A 22,345-nucleotide genomic window follows, 5' to 3' on the forward strand; every position below is an offset into this window, starting at 1 on the left:
TTTTTTTCTTTTCTTTTTTTCCTCCTGGAGATTTTGAGATTTAAAGAAAATGTCATGGAATACAAGTATAATTAAGTATAATGTAATTAAATTGGTGTATTTTGTGAATTAGCATGTTTAAACAACAATATGAAATGCTATCGAGGAAAGTCATTGTTGCTATGCACTCTCAAACATGGATGCACCGAAATTATAAAATGTCTGTGAGAAATCTTTTTCTTTTTTTTTCTTTTCCTCGGCATATTATTTACAATATTTGGGGGCTTTTTTTGCTTGCCTTATTGTGATGTATGTGTTCTTGTTAAAGACTACTTGTTAGTTCTCCTTGTAATGTGTAGTTTTTGTCAATACTTGAAGAACTAAATTCGTGCAAAAATACCTGGCACTTTTGCAGTTTCTAACTAAGTATAGTTGTTATAATTCCTACGTAATAGACTGATAAAACTTTTAATAATGAATTTTGTGGCTAGAATGACTTTAAAGATTAGCACTTTTACAAAAAAGCTGTAAAGCTGTATAATTATTAGAGCACTCTGACTGGCAATCAGCAAGTAATTAAAAAAAAAAAGAGTTGGTGGACATACTTCAAGTAAATAACAAGGTTGACAAATGTGCATTGTTTTTCTTCAGCAAGGTTATTTGCAAATAGCTTCATGCCGGACCTTTGATTCTTCTTTTGACCTCTATGTAGAAGGTTTGGACGAATAAAAATAAATCACAGAGCAGCAGTTAGAGATGCGCCCCCCCCCCCCCCAAAAAAAAAAAATCATATGAACCAACAGACCAAATGCTGAAGGCAGCAATGATTACTGGGAAGAGAAACAAAGAAGAGATGCTTTGGGCATTCTGGAAATGGTATTGATAAAATAGTTCCCACTGGCCACACATAATTGGCATTTTGACTGTGATGTAAAAAACAAACAAACAAAAAAACCCCCATGAAACTTACTGACTCATTCTGAGTGAATACTTCACAGTGGATAATGTATTCAGTGAAAATAATTTTTTCTGTTGATGAACTGTTTATTGGCAGATTACAGTTACCTCAGATGTATTTTAAATGATTAGCAGAATAATTTTGAAGAATGATTTGTAGATTATAAATGGTTTCTCAATATTTACTATTGAGAATTTGGAGTTTACATGCAGATGCTGTGACATTCTTTGTGTTCACTGGATTGGTGGGTATAATTTGCATAATCAGACTTCTGGGTTGCATACTTCAGCAAAAGTGAAAAATAAATTGGTGACACCTTTTAATAAAAGTGTATGTTTCCATCAGCATTCTGGCCAAACAGGATTTTATGCACAAATATTCTGAACAGTGAGAGAAGATGTAGGAAGTAGACAGTGCAGATTCAAAGATGATTAATGAATATATAAAATTCAGTCCTTCTGAATTTTCATTGGTGACTTGATAGGGAAACATTTCATGATTCTCATTTCTACTGGCTGTTACCTATAAAGTAGCCTGTATCTATAAAGTAGGTTGAATCCCCCCCCCAATATATTACGTGTGCATATTCTTTATTATTGCTATCCCATATAGAGATACAGTACCTTTCAAATTATTATAGAGGTGACTGTTTACTAATTCACTGAAAAACTTTTCTATTTGTCTTTAAACATCCTGGTCTGCGTTTCGTAGTTACAGCCTAGGCTCTGTGTGCATAAAGTGCTTCTTAACACTCTAGTGTTTCCTTGCACTGCTGCAGCTCTGCAGGAGACAAAACCTATGGAAGTGATGCTTTAAATAAAGCACAGATGTTTTTACTGACACTGTTCAGAATAATTCTAGGGAAATGCCAAGTGAATATTGTATCTTCTGTACGTTAGGTTCTTCTCTCAGGGGCATGTTGTTCCGCAGCGGGTCAGATTCACTTGGAGGGAGCTTAGCTTGGTAAACCCAGTCAGTAAAACACAAGGAAGTAGCTTAAAATCGGTTATCTAACTGGCTGGTTCTTTCTGGCAGCATCATCTACAGTTTCTCATATCAAAACTGATTTTATTAATGCCTGTTTGTAATAAATAATGGTTTCAGTACTTCATAGGCACCTAGTTGCTGTAGCACCAGCACCATTTTGTTTTAGAATTACCAGACAGTAACTGGTATTAACAGCTGTAGCACTGCAAATGGGAACAGTTAGTGGTCCGTAAGACAAACGACTGGTAGTGATAGTTGTGGCCTTGCTGTCTCACTGCAGGCAGGTGATGTTAACAGTTGTGGCTGTGACAGGCTGGATATTGATGATGGCCTCTGTGGACATGGCAGCTGTAGTACTAGAGGAGTTGGCAGTTTGGCCCTAGCAGATGGACTGCTAGTAGGGTTAAGAGCTTTACTTCTGACAGTACTCATTGGGCTCTGTATAGTACAGGAAAGCCTTCCTTAAGCCACGTATCCTTATAAATAACAGTAACAAACAGCATGAAAAAAAAAACAGTATTAAATGTATAAACAGCATTAAGCATACCATACTAGTTCTGTCCTTGAGCTTTCCTTTTCCTTCTCTGGGCTTTGCCATGCCAATAAGCAGAGTTTTTGTAGTTTTGCCCTTACAGAAGTATTTTAGAAGTCAGACCAAGTCAGTTCACACTGCAGCCTTTCCAGCTACTGACTTTTCCTCAGAGCTACAGTTAGCTTAAAATTCGTGATTTTTAATAGGTGTGGCAGAGTGACAGAAGAGGGTTGGTTTTTGCTTGAGTACAATTGTAAGTGAATCTGCCTTCCAGCTTCTTCGTACACTTTCCTGGACCTGGATTTAAGAGATTTGTCTAATATGCTCCCTGAGTTTGAGCTCAAAATCTAATATTTACTGTAGAAAATGTCAAATTCTGAAGCAGTGTTTACTTTCAGGTAGGTCAGTGACCTAAACGTCTGATTCTTGTGTTTCTGCCAATGAATAGGTTAATAGAAATGTTGTTGGCTAGCACATCCAGCAACCTTACAGCATTATCTGCCTTAGACTGCAGCTTCAGTAAGTATTTTATAATTTTTAATGAAAGCCATGAACTTCACTAAATAATTGAATTTGTTGAAATAGATTATTCTTTATGGTATATTTGTATAAAGAAAATCTTGAAGTAACTTCAGATCAATACTTCACAATCTGCCACAAAGTTTAAAAAAAAAAAAAGGTCCATTATATGTTGGACTAAAAATATAGCTGTCTGAAACAGCTGGAGGGGGGAAGGGGATAGATGAGTAGGTCGTACTGGACAGTGATGCTATGGGAATAACTGTCAAATTATATTAATTGTTTCGGTATGGCAGTTTCAAGAATTTCTGCTCAACAGAACTATTACAGCAGTTCTTCAACTTTAAGGAATTAAAATGACAAGTGTAAATCATCAATTCTTAACTTTTTAATTAAAACTATCCACAAATTAATCTTTTGTATATCTGCGTAGTAGAAAGATTTAAGAGGTGGAACCACCTTCCTTCAAGGAAGAAGTCAGCTTGCTCAGTTCTACCCGATCTGCTTATCTGATTCGGTTTTGTGAATGCCAAAATGATACTGCATTTACTGTAAATGAAACATTTATAGGTGTTTACTAATTTGTTCAGAGTAGTATTTTATCACTTGTTCATCTGTTTTTTGTTCATTGATCTTTGGCCGCAGTTTAAGCTATTGAGTTAATATGTGGCAAATTGATACTTTTTATACTGGTTTGCAGTAATTAAAAAGAATTTAATTGAGCTGCACTAAGTTTGAGCTGAGTACAATAAAGTGCAAGTACTTAATAGCTTTACCGCTCCATTTTCATGATTCCACAGCTTTAATTGGACTCTTACATACACAGATAAAGTATCTTTCTTTTTAATTACTTTTTTAATTCCTTAATTTTCAGCAACCTTCTTTGTTTGTTCTGTGTCCAGTTTTTCGTTTTCCCCAGCACCCAATTATGGCGCACAAACAAGAGGCAAGTAATATGCTTTGTACATGTGAAAGCGTTATGGTTTTTTGCTCGTGAAACATAGTCATGCATGCATTTTGGGTACTGATGTTGTAAGTAAATACGGTCACAATGCACTCTGTATTCTAATTCAGTGACTCTTCCAGGTGCAGCTCTTCCAATAGGAAGCAGCTTAGTGAAGAAATGAAATTCAGCTTACTCTGTTCCAGATAGTTCTGTGGACCCAGCTGTTTAAATAGCTTTACATAGGATTTCAAGTCTTGAAATGAGTATACCATAGGTTTCTGTTTCAAAAGCAGTGAAGTTCCTAGAAGAGGTCTAATCACGTGGTGTAGAGGATTCCAGAATTTCTTCTTAGAAAGAAACTCCAGGTGTGATATTAAGACAACTGCTTATCTGCCCTGAGGTCTTTCCCTTGCATCAGTTTTTCTGTTGCTTTTCCTACTTCTAATTAATGGAAATACTCAGTGTGCACTTTATCCAAGAAGACTTTGCACTGGTACCAGCCAGACTTGAATTCGGTTTGTGGAAAATTTAAAAAACAATTTGCTGATTAATATTGGGAGGTTCAAATGTGCTGCCTAATGTATGATGGCAGTCTGTCACATGTAAGCTTTTCCTGTTGCCAGTGCAACAACTCAACACTTTTTGAGCTTCCAAAGAAAAAAGATAGATACATTTCTGTTTTGTAGGCACTGAACCAATACGGTTGATAATTGAAAAGATAAGCAAACCAAAATTTAGGTTTCAAAAAGTCACACATTGTCTGACATCATTTTAACCTTAAATCATTTTAGCCCTGACCTCAATTTAAAGTAATCTTTGTTGCCACAAAGTGATGAGCTTGTGTTATCATCTGTCATGCTGCTCCTCTGTCTTTTCTTGTGCATGTTTTGCTGTAAATGAAACCTAATGTAAAATTAGCTTCTGAAAACTTGAAGTTGTTGTCTATCTGTGTACGTTCATTCATTGTTTTATTGAATCCTTCTGATTGTGCTTATCCTGAGCACACAGCCACCCCTTAGCTTCAGAGGAGTTCTCCAGGGAGCTTGTAGGTTTGTGGAGCTCTTTGTAGGTTTGGTATGTAAATAAGTTAAGATAGAAGCATGATATCCCAGAGTGTACTAAGGCCAGCATCACTATCTTATGTTTTTATCGTGTTTCCTTGTAGCTGCAAATGCATTTACTGGTATTTGAAATGTTACCTTGCTCTTCTGTGTTCTGAGGATTGCTAACACTTTCCAATTATATCTATGACATGTAAATAGTTCATATGTACTCCAGTTATTTTTTTTATCTACTACAGCTAGTGGAGATTTGTATTAAGTACCTTCAAGCAGCAGGCAAAATAAAAGCTGGTGTGGTGATTCTGAACACTGACCTGCTTGTGTCTAGGGCCTCCTATGAACTTAGTAAGAGACTAGCATACTGACGCTATTCCATTTGAAGAATGTTAGTGCTTGCGGGAAACCTTAATGTTGCCATTTTTTTTATCATTTCTCTGAAAGCTTCCCCCGCTCTGCGATCTTTAGATGTGTTACGTCTAGACACTCACTAAGCAGGCTGTGGCATACACTATAAAATAACTGTTCATGAAGGAATATAAGGAATATAACTAGATTGAACACTTCTGGAGATCAGGATGCAGCTCTAAAAAAATTAATGAAATGATTGTGTATTCTCTTTAGAAGTTGAGCCCTCCTGTATTCCATCACTTGTAAGAGTATTCGAAGGGCTCAGCTGTTTTTCCAGACTGACTAGGATACTGGTGGATCAGACAAAATATGCAGCTATATGTCATCTTTTATGCTTTTGTCTATTCTTCCCTAATACAAAGAAATTTCCCTACCCCTTTCTTTATAGCATTTTTTTATTAAAGCTAAACAAAAAAAAAGTTTAAGATTTCTAAGACACTGTAGTCTTTAGACTCTGCTTTGAAAAAGATTAATCTGTATTCAGTAAAAACAGTAACAACCTGAAAGAGATTTTTGCATGTAGCATAATGCTGTATGTCTGTGTCACTGGGGTTGTACTTCAGCTGATGTGGAGCTTTATTTTCTGTCCTGTCTTTTAATCAGTTGACATTTTTAGTAAACCTGACATAATTTTTAGAATTGAGATTAATAAGCTCAGCTGAACACTTTTTTCAATAAAAGGATGAACATATTTTAAGTAGAGAGGGCAGTATCTTCAAAGAATGATTGTGCAGTAGAGTATTGTCATGAAGAGGTATCTTAGCAATTTTTTTTTCCAAGAGATAGTATTTTTTTTAGCCAAGAAACATAAAGTGGTTTCCAAAAATATGTTTATTCAGGTGCAGTAAGGGAAGTGTTACTTCGTGCAGTAAGCATCAGAAGAGAAGCTGATAATTTGTGCTAGCAAAATATTGGTTGCTCACTCGGGAGGTCAGTCAGAGTGAGCACTGATACAGAAAAAACAAGTTTAATCAGTGACCATGGTGATAAATGTGCCTAGGAAATATTAAGATTTCCTCTGTATTGTTCATTCTTTTAAAAATGCTGACTTGAAAGTGGGTATGAGCAACACGTTTTTCTTGTAAAGTTTCTGATTATGATGTTGTTGTGAATGACTGTAGACAAAAAAGTAGTGCGTCTCTAATCAATATCTTGGTATTCTTTTTCACTAATCCCCCCCCAAAATATAATAGGAAAACCACTATATGACTGTATGAGTTTATTTGTTAATTTAATAGTTTACATTACTGTGATTTATTTTAGAAACTGGACTCCAAAACAGTGATTATCAAATTAAGTCATGTTATACATAAAAATGAACTACAATTTTGAAGGTAAATGATTGAATTAAGACTTGAGTTTTATATTCCTAGTGACTTTTTTTTTTTTCCTTTTTTCTCCCAAATTCTGTTACTGGCAGTGGTTTTCAGTGTCATAAGAATACTGTGATGTAAAAACCCTAGAATCCATACTAGAATACACACACACACGCACACTTTTCCAAATATACCCAAGTTAAATTAAATCTTATTAAACTGAACAACTGACAAATACAAACAATGTTAAAAAGAAGAATGTATTTAAGCACCGGATCTTTCTGTATGCCTATCAGGGTGAGGCACAACTGTTTAAATGAATGAAATACATCAAAAGATTTCGTTTGTGTGTCAGTTCTCACATTTCACAGAATCACAGAATCACTGAGGTTGGAAGGGACCTCTGGAGATCATCTAGTCCAACCCCCCTGCTCCACCAGGGTCACCTAGAGCACATTGCACAGGATTGCATCCAGGCGGCTTTTGAATATCTCCAGAGAAGGAGACTCCACCACCTCTCGGGGCAACCTGTTCCAGTGCTCTGTCACCCTCACAGTGAAAAAGTTTTTCCTCATGTTCAGATGGAAGTGTCTGTGTTTCAGTTTGTGCCCATTGCCTCGCGTCCTGTCGCTTGGCACCACTGAAAAGAGTCTGGCCCCATCCTCTCGACACCCTCCCTTCAGATACTTGTACACATTGATAAGATCTCCTCTCAGCCTTCTCTTCTCCAAGCTAAACAGGCCAAGCTCTCTCAGCCTTTCCTCATAAGAGAGATGCTCCAGTCCCCTAATCATCTTTGTGGCCCTTCGCTGGACTTGCTCCAGTAGTGCCACATCCCTCTTGTACTGGGGAGCCCAGAACTGGACGCAGTACTCCAGATGTGGCCTCACCAGGGCTGAGTAGAGGGGGAGAATCACTTCCCTCGACCTGCTGGCAACACTCTTTCTGATGCAGCCCAGGATACCATTGGCCTTCTTGGCCACAAGGGCACATTGCTGCCTCATACTTAACTTGGTGTCCACCAGCACTCCCAGGTCCTTCTCAGCAGAGCTGCTTTCCAGCAGGTCAACCCCCAACCTGTCCTGGTGCATGGGGTTATTCCTCCCCAGGTGCAGGACCCTGCACTTCCCTTTGTTGAATTTCATGAGGTTCCTCTCTGCCCACCTCTCCAGCCTGTCCAAGTCTCTTTGAATGGCAGCACAGCCCTCTGGCGTATCGGCCACTCCTCCCAGTTTTGTATCGTCAGCAAACTTGCTGAGGGTGCACTCTGTGCCTTCATCCAGGTCATTGATGAAGAAGTTGAACAAGACTGGACCCAGGACTGACCCCTGGGGGACACCGCTAGCTACAGGCCTCCAACTAGACTCTGTACCACTGATCACAACTCTCTGAGCTCTGCCATTCAGCCAGGTCTCAATCCACCTCACTGTCCACTCATCTAGCCCACACTTCCTGAGCTTGTCTATGAGGATGTTATGGGAGACAGTGTCAAAAGCCTTGCTGAAGTCTAGGTAGACAACATCCACGGCTCTCCCCTCATCTACCCAGCCAGTCATTCCATCATAGAAGGCTATCAGATTGGTTAGGCATGATTTCCCCTTGGTGAAGCCATGCTGACTACTCCTGATCACCTTCTTTTCCTCCACATGCGTGGAGATGGCCTCCAGGATGAGCTGCTCCATCACCTTTCCAGGGATGGAGGTGAGGCTGACTGGCCTGTAGTTCCCTGGGTCCTCCTTCTTGCCCTTTTTGAAGACTGGGGTGACATTGGCTTTCTTCCAGTCCTCAGGCACCTCTCCTGTTCTCCATGACCTTTCAAAGATGATGGAGAGTGGCTTAGCAATAACATCCGCCAGCTCCCTCAGCACTCGTGGGTGCATCCCATCAGGGCCCATGGATTTGTGGGTGTCAAGTTTGCTTAAATGATCTCTAACCCACTCCTCCTCCACCAAGGGAAAGTCTTCCTCTCTCCAGACTTTCTCTCTTGCCTCCAGGGTCTGGGGCTCCTGAGGGCTGGCCTGAGCAGTAAAGACTGAAGCAAAGAAGGCATTCAGTAACTCTGCCTTCTCTGTATCCTTCGTCACCAGGGCACCCACTCCATTCAGCAAAGGGCCCACATTTTCCCTAGTCTTCCTCTTGCTGCTGATGTATTTGAAGAAGCCCTTCTTGTTGTCCTTGACATCTCTAGCCAGATTTAATTCCAAACAGGCCTTAGCCTTCCTCGTCGCATCCCTGCATACTCTGACAACATTCCTATATTCCTCCCAAGTGGCCTGTCCCCCTTTCCACTTTCTGTATACTTCCTTCTTCTGGTTGAGTTTTGCCAGGAGCTCCTTGCTCATCCATGCAGGTCTCCTACCTCCTTTGCTTGACTTCCTACTCATAGGGATGCACCGCTCTTGAGCCTGGAGGAAGTGATGTTTGAATATTAACCAACTCTCTTGAACACTCCTTCCTTCCAGGGCCCTCACCCATGGGATTCCTCCAAGTAGGTCCCTGAAGAGGACAAAGTTTGCTCTCCTGAAGTCCAGGGTTGCGATCCTACTTGGTGCCCTGCTGCCTCCTCGCAGGATCCTGAACTCCACCATCTCATGGTCACTGCAGCCAAGGCAGCCCCCAACCTTCACATCTTCCACCAGTCCTTCTTTGTTTGTTAGTACGAGGTCCAGCAGCACACCTCTCCTTGTTGGCTCCTCCACCACCTGGGTCAAGAAGTTGTCACCAATGCTCTGCAGGAATCTCCAGGACTGTTTGTGCCTAGCTGTGTTGTCTTTCCAGCAGATATCGGGGTGGTTGAAGTCCCCCATGAGAACCAGGGCCTGGGATTGTGAGGCTACTTCCAGCTGTCTGTAGAAGGCCTCATCCACTTCCTCATCCTGATCAGGTGGCCTGTAGTAAACACCCACAACAGTGTCACCTCTATTAGCCTGCCCTTTGATCCTTACCCATAAGCTGTCGACTCGCTCTTCATCCACCCCTAGGCACAGCTCAATACATTCCAGTTGCTCTCTCACATAAAGAGCAACTCCACCACCTCGCTTTCCATTTCTGATTAGTCAGATTATATGCACATTGTCAAATAGTGATGAAGTAGGAATAAATACATTTCAATCACAGAAATGTCACCTGAATGTAGGTAATTTGTTATCGAATGTTTAATCCATGTCAGTAGGGAGTTACTGGGAATTACTGTTTTTCAACAGCTCCCACCACTTCAGGAGCATTCTAACCTTGTCTCTCTCTTTGATATAAATAATCACTAATAGTGATTAATAGTGCAGTTGGATCGAGCATGGGGAACTCGTGCAGAGCTCAGCAGTCGGCCCTGGTTAAACATTCGGCATACTGCTTCTACTGACTAATTAAAACAGGGCTTTTAACTGGTGTGCTCCAGCACTGTCCTGTAGGGATAAAGAGAAATCTTAGCACCATTTCAACACGTGTATTAATATTGTACATACTATACATTTACCAATATTAACTTCCCATTGATAAATGCTTTCCACTTTTTTATTTTTAATCGAATTTCTGTGAAGGAAAACTTTTCTTATAAAAGAAGTTGCTGTAGTAGTTGCTGGGTCATTATTCACATGAGGAAGTCTTACATGTGTGGATTTAAAGCATGCACCTGGAGAAAAACACTTGTAGGGCTGGTGTATTTATTTGGAAAATGGTTTTTGAATGTTTTCTGATTAATTAAGGTTGCAGAAATTATAGTAACTCATCTTGTTGCTGAAGATGAAGCTAAAAACTTACCTTATGATTCTACAAAATGTTACCCAAGATGGGATACTGCATCATTTCTTAAGGAATGACATTTTATAGGAGTCTGTGGAACTTGACATATGTCCTTCTGTGGTGATGGGGGTCTGAGCATCCATCTGGAGCATGGGTAAACATGACCAGGAGTGTGTTTTGTTTTGTTTTTTTTAAATCAGTAACTCCTATAACAATTTTTTTCTGCATCATGCAAAATGAATTTTTCTGTTAGTGAGCACATAAAGTCCAGTATGCTCCAGATTTATTGGATGCTGACTTGGTGCTCCCTAAAGCTGTTCATTTTAGTCTCACTGATCTTGTAGCAGGTGAAAAGTCTATAATCTATCAGCAGAAATTGCATAAAACAAAAAAAACCTCAAGCATTTGTGGCAGTAATGTGTCAGAGAAAAGTTCCCACCAATGCTGAAAACTCATAGGAAGTTGATCAAAATTTTAGTGTCAGTAAAAACTGCAAGTGCTTTTTTTTTTTAAAGCAGTTATGCTATATTTTTTTATCACTGTATTGCAAAATGCTTATGAGATACAGAATTAATTAAAAAAATATTTTTTTCCACACTGAAATTCCTGAAAGGAAATGCTGAAGGTGGTAGAGTCTAACAGTATTGTTGCCGTTCTCTAGTAATGCCTCTGTGTTTTCTGATTTGTTACTTAAGAATATCTCTGTGTGTTTATGACTCAGAAATGTGTAGAGTTTGTAGCCTGGCATTATGAAATGACCCTGTTATTAACTTCACTTTCTGGTTGCTTTCAAAATCCATTTCTGAGAGAGGTTCACTGATTAACTCTCTAGAAGGTAAAGATCTGGGGATTTTGCAGAAGCTTGCATCAGTAGTTTAATGATAGGTATTTCCACTTCAGTTAAATGTACCGTGTGGTTTGGTTTGATATGAAAGAATTGTCTAGCATGTAGACTCCTTAAAACCCTTCAGGAAGCTGAGCTTCCTTTAGTGGGGAGGAGAGGTTAAAAACTGATCTTGTTTTTAAAATTGAGGTTAGGCTCAACACTTTCAAGCTTCCCAGAAATGGATGTTGGTACCCGCTGGCTTTGCCATTCTGAAAGTTTCCCTGTCTGGTCAGGATCGCAAAGCATTAGTGTATATTGAAATTCAAAACTGTCTTTGTCACTCTTCCCATAGATCATTGTACCACTGTAAGCAGGCTATTCTGTGTGACACTTCACTTAATCGTTGTAATGCCACCAGCACAGTCTTTGCTGTGTGATCGGTACCATTGGTGTTTGAAACTCCTATTCAGCCGAGTTCCTGGGAGATCTAGCATTCCTTGAACAAAAAGACTGTCATCAAAAAGGCGAAATGAAAATAGGCAGGGAAATGTAGAAAAATCTACCTTTAGATCTGAAAAAATACCTGTGATAAAATTCTTAGTATTTTTATCGTATCATGGGGCTGAGTTGATCAGCATGATCTATGCATTATTGCTGTTTCTTCTCTGTGATATTTTAATTCAGGTGCTTTTAAGAAAAATTACAGGAGGAAGCTGTGAAACTGGTAGTAAGGTTGAGATCACTGAATACATTTTTACCTTTCATGGATTTTTATAGAATATCTATGCAAATCACTCTAAGCCTTTTGCCTGGTGGTGCAGGGAAACAGCAATTCATCTGACCAGATGAGTAACCTAAAAAATGTTTTGCGATTTTGGTGCCTTAGGGATACTTCTAGTTGTATCACTGCAAATTTTTTATGTTTCTTAAAATCATTAAATTAAAACTCAAAGAAGCTATCAACAAACTGTATTTTAGATTACATCAAATTATTTAAAACTGGACGCAAATAGTGAAGAAAACTTGCTCTAAGAGTAATTACTTGATAAAATGCCTTAGATAAATTCCCTGTCTTTTAGAAAGGTTTTATGGACTGTTTATGCTTTTTATTTTTGTACTTTCTTAATGATCTATAAATAAAGCAACAGCTAGCAGTAGCAAAAAAGCACTGAATAAATACCCAGCATGAACCCTTTATTAAAGAGATTATTTTGAGCTGAAACTGTAACATCCCATGTACAATCTTAATGTGAGGAAAAAAGACTAGTTCTTTTTCTTATTTTATCATGATAAAGCTTTTCCCAGCAAGTGCTACTCAATAGGAACAGGGTTTTTTTATTTTTTCAGAATATTCTTTGGCTGTGGCTGCATTATGCATGGCCTTTACTTCTTTCTTAAAGCTGTAAACAGCATTAATTGCCATTTTTCTCATTTTCCCCCTTCTGAATGTTTATTGTTATTCTATTGTCCCTTCTTACAAGGGATTGTCATACCGATTTTTCCTTACCACCAGTTTCCAGGTGCTTGTGATCATCTGGACCTGCAGACACATTTTTAAGTTGGTAGTAAATATGCACTAGCTTGAGTTCAGATTAAGCTCAAGGATTGGATGACTTCAGATTTCTGTTTTGATATATACTACAGAAGAAAAGTAAAAAAAAATTTTTTTTTTTTTTTTAAACAGAGAAATAAATGCTAACGTCTCAGGCGGATAGCCACACCCTTTTCAGTGCAATGGCTTAAAGCCAGCCCATAAATTTTTTTGTAAAAATTAAGGTGATTTTTATCTTACTAAGGGTTAATCATTTGAGTCTATTCGCTGATTATCTTCCAGCTTTTTTCAAATAGGAAGCTGAAAATATCCTTGTGTAATACATCAGAACTAACCTTTTTCTGCCTGGAAGAATAAAAGAAAAGAAGTTACATATATTGCTATGAGCTTTTCTAGCAACTCACAGAAATCAGAATTAGGAGGACATGTACAAGTTGTGCTTTCTTACATGCATAGTAGCTTCGATACTCTGCTTTAGAGTGAAAGGTATTTTAATGACTAATCTGTAGACCTTTCTGGGGCATATACGTATTCTGGAGTGTACTAAACACGGATTGGACAAATACTGGACTATATTCTGATCTGATGGGTCTCAAAGGTTTAAAAAGTCCTATGGCAAGTTCAGAAGAGGACTCTAGTGACAGCACATCCCACACTGAATTTCCAAAGAGATTCTGAATGGTGGAAGGGTTCTAACATAGTCTACAAGACTTTTTTTGTGCATGAATATTAGCAGTGTTCAAAACTTTGACCAAGAAAAGGTATGCATTAATGTTAAAACAGTCTGGACAAGTGCCATAAAAATGGTGTGCATTTGCTGTCTGGGGTATGGAAGTCCATGATACCATACTGCATGCATTCAGTGCAGCATGACACAGAGATAATGCAGGCTTTCCTATTTATCTTTCAGACAAAAAGTAAGATAAAGCAAAAAAAAACCCAAAAAACAAAAAAAAAAACATTAGGAAATAGAAGATAAATTTCGCATCTGTTCAGTCTCTTTTCTGAAACTTCTAATAATCATTTCAAAGAAGTACTACCTGTCTGAAAATGGAGCTGTAATCTCATTTCAGTTACAAAAGAGGGAGGAATAAGACCATATATGCAAGTGTGTTAGTAGTTATATTTCCATCTTGGTGTTAATTTAATTTCTGAAGGCCTAGTAAAGAAAGGCCAACCTGTTAACCATTATAATGCTTTTTCAATAACAAATGTCTCAGATACTGCTTAGGAAGCTGTCTTCATCAGTGATGTTGGTAGAGTATGCTATTTTATTTATAGAGTAATAAAACAAGTAAAGCTTGTACTGAATTAGGGCTCAATAGCTTTGAATTTTATAGCAGAGACTAGAGAGAAAATAAGTGTATCATGAGAGGAGAGAATTATAGGAAAGCTAGTAAAGAATGTGGGAGAACAAACTTCTTGAGTAGAGAGCTGCATTTGTAGTGTGGATGAAGATGGAAGACAACGCTGACTAAAAAAGTTAAATTAAAAAAGATAATACAGTTTTTATGTATGCAGAGGGCAAACATTGTTTTTGTTGTTCTGACAGCTGGTAATAAAAATAGTTGACCAATAACTTGAAATTCTGTAGCTTTAAGATCTAGCTATTTAAGATCTGTGCTATACACTATAAGAAGAATTAAGAACAGGAAAGTGAGGTATATTCTGTTAATACCTGTAAATGTTGTGTGTATTTTTAACCTCTTTAAGCCATGTTTTTAAACCTCTAGAATGTTGATCTTTTTCCTGCTGTCTCCTTTAATGTTTCCAGATTTTATTGCTCAGCTGTTCAACTCTGTTTTAGGGTTTTTTGTTTTTGTTTTTGGTTTTTTTTTTGGCATGAAAGATCCTTTAGTTCAAACTACTTTGGAAAACTTTGACTGGTTAGGGTTTTTTGAATGCACGAAAACCAAAACAACAACAAAGACTGTGTAAGATGAATTACAAGTAGGTCTTTCACTAGTGGCTTTAATGAGTACGACTTTACTAAGATGAAAATACATGAAAAATGTTTTATATAGAGGTATACCACTAAATTTGTGAAGACAGGCTGGATGAGGTAGTAGGTCATCTTTGTTTCATATAGTTTTGAAATTTGGAGTGACTTATGTAAATTTTTAAATGATTTTTATTTTGAGTTTATCTGTTAAAATGGACTATGATACAGTGCAATTACTTGTATAGATGTTTTCATGAATTATAACTCAGCAGCTTAAAAGCAGGAGTGTTTCATATGGGCAAGTAATGGGATTAAGGCTTATGTTTCTTTTGAACTCTGTGGAGGTAAAATGTAATTCTGGCTCTAATTTGGAAGGTCTGTGCATGTGTTTCTCAAGCTATCTCCTTTACAGTATCTCCCTCTCTCCCAAATTCAGGACAAGCATCATAGCCCTAGTTCAGTCTTCAAGCCCAGTCCTTCATGTCAGAAATCAAAATCACAAGATTGAACACTAAACTGAAATTTTGGAAGGATATTGCATTTTGAGTTCACTTTATTGATTTTAGTGACTTTCTAGTTTTTGAGCTCCTATTTTAGATGATACTTTCAAACTTTTTGTGAACAAAGGGCCAAAACTTTATTTAATTAATTCTAATCTTCTGATACTGGAACTGGGCTTTAAGGGAAACACAAATCACAAGGGTTGATCTTAATGTCATTTTTTCATACATCTGGTAGAAGAGAGTGTTTATGCTTCAGAAGCCTTCTATAGTGATGCGCTTTTTTTTTTTTTTTTGTAAGACTTAACTAACCAGGTTGATAGAATTGTGAAAAGGAAATACAAATCTTAGATATATTTTAGGTACCAGAGGTACATTTTATTAGTCTGAAGTGCATGGTGATTGTTCTGATACAAATAAAAATTAAAATTTATTCTCTGAATTTATTTAAGGAAAAACACAATTAGTATGCATACACTATATTTCAAATGCTGGACAGATCTCTCTTGTAAATGGAATGTTGGTGTGGAATAGGTGTGCTCTGCTTCCTTCTGAAGATGTCAGTCTGATATGAAAGACATTTTTACTGTAGAGTTTTATTGAGGCAGATTTACCTTCCTATATTGGTGCTAAGGTCTGGTGTCAGTGAATTGTTATGAGAAACTACTCTGCTTGTTCCCCAAACCCTTTTATGTCTTGTGTAGAAAAGGTGAAGTTGAAGCAAACTATTCAGACCTTTCACTAAAGCTTATTCCATCTTTGTCTGAATCATCCTGTAGCAACTATTTAATGAGTTAATTTTTCTGTAAGAAAAAACTGAAAGAAGAAGTGTTTCTTTTTTGCTCTGGTGGCTGGCAGGGCAGAATGCTTCAGTAATGGAAATAACAAACGCAGGACCTCCTGTATGTGCTCTGCCACGCTTCCCCAGTCCGCTCCGGGAAGGAACTCTCAGTGCAGCTAACGTTTAAATGGGAAACATCCCCAAGGTGTCTGAAAACGTAGGATGCTTTCAGAAGCAGAGCAAAGAATATGCAATTTAGAAGGAATTTTCCGTTAGTATCATAGAACTGTTTGTTTTGTTTTTAATGCTTTTAAACTAGCTGTTAAAATCTCTGAAATAATATGAGGGAAGAATAAATGAAACCTAAGATAGCTACAAATGCAAGTTATATGCATAACCACTTTCACCTTTCAGTCTAACGTTAAATGGTATTTCTACCGTAAAAGAGATGCAGATTGTTTTCAGCAGTTGAACTCTTGAAAGTTTCTAGTACCTTTCTAGAATTAGATTATACATATGCACATAATCAAATGAAATGCGGAGTTTATCATTTTAATAATAGATTTTATACAATTACACAGAATCGCACAGAATTGCTGACTAGTTAGGGTCGGAAGGGATCCCTAGAGATCATCTAGTCCAACCCTCCTGCTAAAGCAGGATCAGCTAGAGCAGGTTATTCAGGACTGTCCAGTTGGGCTGTGGATATCTCCAAGGTTGGGGCCTCCAGAACCTCATTAGGCAAGTGGTTCCAGTGCTCAATCATCCTCACAGTGGTTGTGGGTTTTATTATTATTATTATTATTATATTTTTTTAACATCTGTTTTTAAATGGAATTTTCTGTGTTTCAGTTTGTGCCCTTGCCTCTTGTCTTGTCCCTGGGTACCACTGAGAAGTCTGGCTCAGTTGTCTTTACTCCCTCCCTTCTCTTGTCCACACTGAACAGCCCCAGCACTCTTTGCTTCTGCTCATATGGCACGTGCTCCAAGCTGTTAATCGTCTTTGTGGCCTTTCACTGGACTCGTTTTACTGTGTCCACGTCTCTCATACTGGAGAGCCCAGGCACGGACCCAGCACTCCAGGTGTGGCCTCACCAGTGCAGAGCAGATGGGAAGGATCACCTTCCTCAGCCTGCTGGCAACACTCTTCCTAATGCATCCCAGGATGCTGTTGGCCTTTTTTGCCACAAGGGCACATTGCTGTCTTGTGGCCAATTTGCCCGCCAGGATCCCTAGGTCCTTCTCTGCAGAGCTGCTTTCCAGATGGACAGCTGGAAATTGCTATGTTCTTCTGCTGAAATAGTGTAGTTTTGTGTGTTGCTAGATTAATCCTTCTGGGAGCACTCCTTATTGTAACTTACCGTGCTTGATAGTGGTGTTTTTCAGAGTCACAGTGCATTAATGAATCTAGTGATCAATATGTGGTTGTGTTTCATTCTTCCAAAGCCAGATGATTAATTTAATGGCTGAAGTTAACAGAATGTCAATGAATTTCTTAGGCTAAATGTCAGTATTTTCTAAATGTAATTATTTAAAGCTTTGTATTGGATTTATGTTTTAAAAACTATTGACAGTGTTTTGGAGTTTTTTTTTAAGTGTGCTGCTTTGGAATTCCTGATTAATGAAGGGGAGGGAAAAATAGAGATGTATGAAATCATGAGATTTTCAGTGGCTTGTGAGCAGTAATTATCAGCAGATAACTCAGAATTTCACATCTTTGTCAGCTGCGCATCTTTATGCTATGGTGAGTTATGCTTACACTGTGTACTTTTTTTATGCCATATAGCAAACTGTGTAGTTGAGACTTCTGAGTGTATTCCTTCATATTACATCAACAGGATAAATGTGAACTAAGAATATCAGGTCCAGCTTTATTCAAGAAAAGGGAATAAAGAAAAAGATGATGCATTAGATTTGCATGCAAAAAATATGTAAAGAATGAGCTGTCCTCACTCTTACTTTGTAGTTTGTCCAATTCTGGTTCCTGCGAAAGAGGTCAGAAGGAGATGGTCAGCCATGTTTCAGAGAATGCAGTTACCAGCTAAGGAATGTACTTCGATTTTTGTAAGATTTGGAACAGTCTATCCATGGTGCTTGTAGGGAGAATGTTGTTTTCTTCAAGTTTTTTGCTTGGGGTGGTAAATAGGACCTGCTGTAAGTAGTTCGGAGAGTATAACTGGTCTCTCTTTAATTATGATGTGGTTATACCTGTTTTAAACAGTAAAGTGTCTATTAGAAACACAGAAACATCAAAAATTTAACTTTTTTGTTCCGAATGTTATATTGGTGAGCTGTTATAGGACAGATGAGTTAGTTTTGCCGGGTTGTATGTGGCCCAGCAATGTGCTCCTGTCTTTGTGGAGCCTTGTGCCAGGGAGAGGCCTCTTGCCAATTTTTTTCCACCAGTTAAAAAAGCTTATCTGGTGTTCCTATAAAATAAGTCATACTGATGATCACGTGCCATATAAAACACCAATGAGAAACATCTGTTTCTTCAGGGCCTATTTTGTCTTTCATTTTAACCTTGTCTCATCGTGTATGACAACTGCAGAAGTGAGTCTGGCGTGTTTCAGGCCCTTAGCCATTTTCTCTCTCTTTTATTTTGGTTTTTATTCACATGCCCTTGCTCTGTACCAGGTGGTACATAGAAATATTATAAGTGTGTGTATAGTGTGTGTGGCTTTTTTTTGTTGTTTGATTTGTTTTTTTCCTCCATCCCTGTCCCGTTCCCTCCAGCTTAGGTAGCCTTTGATACTGCAGTGTTTCCCTGCTAAATAAAAATAAATAATTTAAGAAATGTTTATACACATACATACTTTCAGCATATGCCAAGTGGGGAATTACCAAGTTAGGAAATACTTTGCTTAGCAAAACCAGAGCATCTAAATTCAGAGGCTACTTATACTGTAAATCAGTGGCAGTGTGGCCTCATTAACATACAGATTGACTAAAAATGTCAATGATATCTGAGAAATCCCTTTAAAGTGCTGCCTGACAGTTGATCTGATGTAGCTTAGAAATGTCTGGATTACAAAGAACATTCTGTGTTAGATTCCAAACCCTCATCCCACTACTCTTTGTGCAATTCTACACAGCTTTTTTTAATTCAAAACTATGGTGTGCAAGATAATACAAGTGAACAGAAAGAGCACCTGTGATGTGATAATACTACTAGATTAAAAAAATGTAGATTTTCAACAGAGTTTTAGGAAGCCCTGTCTCAGTCATTACCATTTGTGCTTTGGTTCTCTGTGTTTGCAGAAAAGCAGAATACAACCCCAAATATTTCCATTTGCCTTGATTTACTAAAATGTACTGTGTAATACTGGGCATGTTATTACAGGGCCATCTGTTTCTCTTAACCCTTGTGTCTCTGAGTTAAAAGAATTTCCCTCACTCCAGAAAATCACAGGAGCATGGGATTAAGGTGGGTTTATTTTCTTCAGACAGTATGAAAACATTTGATTTGGTAGAATGGAATGCCAGCCGCGGTTGAGTGCTTGGCTCTTGTAGGATAATTAAATAGGGCTCAGAGACGGTTTTGAAAAACGCAAAGCTTCAGCTGTGCAAAGATTTATATTTAAAACCCCATACTATACACTAACTAGAAACCAAAAATAAGCATAGTCCTGAAGTAGATGAAATAAGCGTTATAGTTGTGACGGGAGTCTCTGGCTAAAGCTTTTGGAGAATATGATCTTCACTTTTCAGCACGACGAGTGAAAGACTTGGATGTGCTGATATCTTACAGATACCAGATTATCCAAGTAGGTTCTTTCTTTCTGAAAATGTTTTCTTCAAGTGATCATGTTAATTTAACAAGAGGATTTAAAATCTACAGACACTTGTTGGTTTTCTGTTTTGGGATAATAATTGACAGGCTGCAGTTGTTCACTGTGTTGTGCTGCATTCATGTGTGTGTTGTACATCTGGCTTTGAATTAAGAAATTAAATTCTCTTCTTCCCTCCCTCTCTTATCTAGTGTTTGAAACATTTTAACTCAATAGTTAACAATATTCTAACCTCAACAGTAACAATATTCTCACCTCACTTCTGTGATATAACTGTTTCTGCTACCACAAGCATGGTAGTAGTCTGTACACAGCAGGGGAAGAGTTCCAGTCACCAAAGAGTTTAATGTATTACCAAATTTACACTGTGGGTTAATAGCAAGGCTGATATTGCAGCCACGGTATTCAGATTTGAATTCATTCATAAACAAAGAAGAAATGGGCTGTGAATACGCTCATCGGCAGCAAAAGATCTGTGTTAAGCGTTGTTCTTAGTACTGTAAGAACTTACCTAGCTGTTCTGCCTGGTCTTTTTCTATCCTAAAGACTTTTTTTTTCTGTTCTGTTGACAAGATAAACTGTTTCAAGAAGTACTTAATTTTGAACTGATCACAGATTTTCTGCCGCAGCGTAGATTACTGGAGTTATTTTGCAGTGAGATGCTATAGTTTTCTGTACTGCAGATGACTTTTAGTTCTGCTAAATAACTGCAAAACTCACCTTTGAAAAGATTTGGTGGTTAAAATTCTGAAGTCCACAGTTGTAAAAGAAATAGGGAATACTGAAAATTAGTATGATGAACAGAATCATGCTGCCTGAGTAGAAAGCTCATGGATTCTTCTTTCCTTTATTCGCTTTTTCTCTTTGCTGGTCTTGCAGGACAAAGTTTTATGCATCTTCTTTCCCTACCACAGGTATTAATGGATGGCGTAAAAAGCAGAATATCTAGAACATATACATGCTTAGTAAATACAACTGTCTCTTATGTTTTCTGTTTTAAGAGTTTAGAAATAAACCTTGGAACCTAAACTGTGTTTATGTTTTTATTTATTATTATTTATACTATAAGTCTGGGGACTAGAAATTTTTAAGGCATCTTTTAGAAAGTAGAGGGGCTAGGATTTGCCTTCTCCTTACCACTGATGGAATAGATCAGGCTATCAACATGAATTTTTTTTGTGATGTTACATTTTAATGTTACTGTATGCACCTTACAGGCAGCAGAAAATCAAACAAGGAACTAACCACAAAAGTGGCTAAATTGGGTCAAATTGAAGGTTCATCCAGCCTCCCCCCGTCTCCGAGGTCAAACAATAGTGGAAGCCTGGGGGGAGTATAAGAACAGGAGACAGGAGCACATTGGAAGCCTTTTCCAGGATATTCTTCTCAGACAACCATTAGTCTGTATAACAAAATAATGCGTATTTCTTATTATTTTGCCTGGCTTGTGATTCATAAGTGTGCTGTGGACCTGCAAATCTGTGCCAGCTTTTGGAGCTCTGTCATTTGTCTCTCCAAAAACCAGGCATAAATTGTTGCCCCAAATCCCCAAACCCTTAGGAAGCCCCTAAAACTTCAACTGTTTTCATGGATTACGAGTTGAAGACAGTGATCCCTCACCCTTTGCTGGCACTGGAGGAAGACTGCAGAGCAAATCATTCTCTGTGGGCAGCACCATACTTTGTTCTTTTGGCAGTCTTGTACTTTAGTGAGAAAGGGTATTTGTGACCATGGGTGACAGAGGACAGTCTCCTAGGAACATGTTGCCCAATAGCTGGAAGTGCTGATATGGAGTCTTGATGTTGTCTCCTTTCACTTTTAAAAAGCTGTGCTTCTCACGCTTCATTTATTATTGTCCCTTCTTTTGTAGGCAGCTCTATTCAAAATATGCCCCCCCCCCCACACACACAAGTTTTTGTTTTCAGAATGTTGAAGTTGATGGATCTCATTTCCTGGGCATTTTCTGCTATATTTTTTAATAAGAGTTGTAGTTATTGCTGGGAATCATCTCTTGGTAATGTGTTAACCTATCCAAACCTTGTATCTGGCTATTTGTAAATATTTTACTATGTTGACAATCCTCACATGCTGATAAACTACCTGAAAACTAGGAAAAAGTGTGGTTATCTGAACAGCCAGTCCTTTCATCATATTACCTCTTTCTAACGCTACAACTGCTAGAAGCTCTTCCAGCTTGACTGTGAGACAAGCTGTTAATGCAGCCTGTGTCGTTTCAATTTTTCACACGTTTTTCCTTTGTAACAGCCTTTGCCATTTCAATTTTTCGCACATTCATGTGTATGTGTGTGTGCCTGTCTGTATATAGTGTGTGTGCTATAACTCACTGAAGGCTCATGTTGGCAGCCAGCTGCCATGGGCCACTCATTTGTAAGAACACACTAGTTTAGAAAATGTCAAACAAAATGAAATAGGGGGGGAAAAAAATCACAAAAACAAAAGCTGGCTGCAGTCAGTCCTGTGGTTTGTGCTCATGCTGTGCCAGGTTGTG

Source organism: Apteryx mantelli, chromosome 13 (assembly GCF_036417845.1).
Source record: "Apteryx mantelli isolate bAptMan1 chromosome 13, bAptMan1.hap1, whole genome shotgun sequence".
Taxonomy (NCBI): domain Eukaryota; kingdom Metazoa; phylum Chordata; class Aves; order Apterygiformes; family Apterygidae; genus Apteryx; species Apteryx mantelli.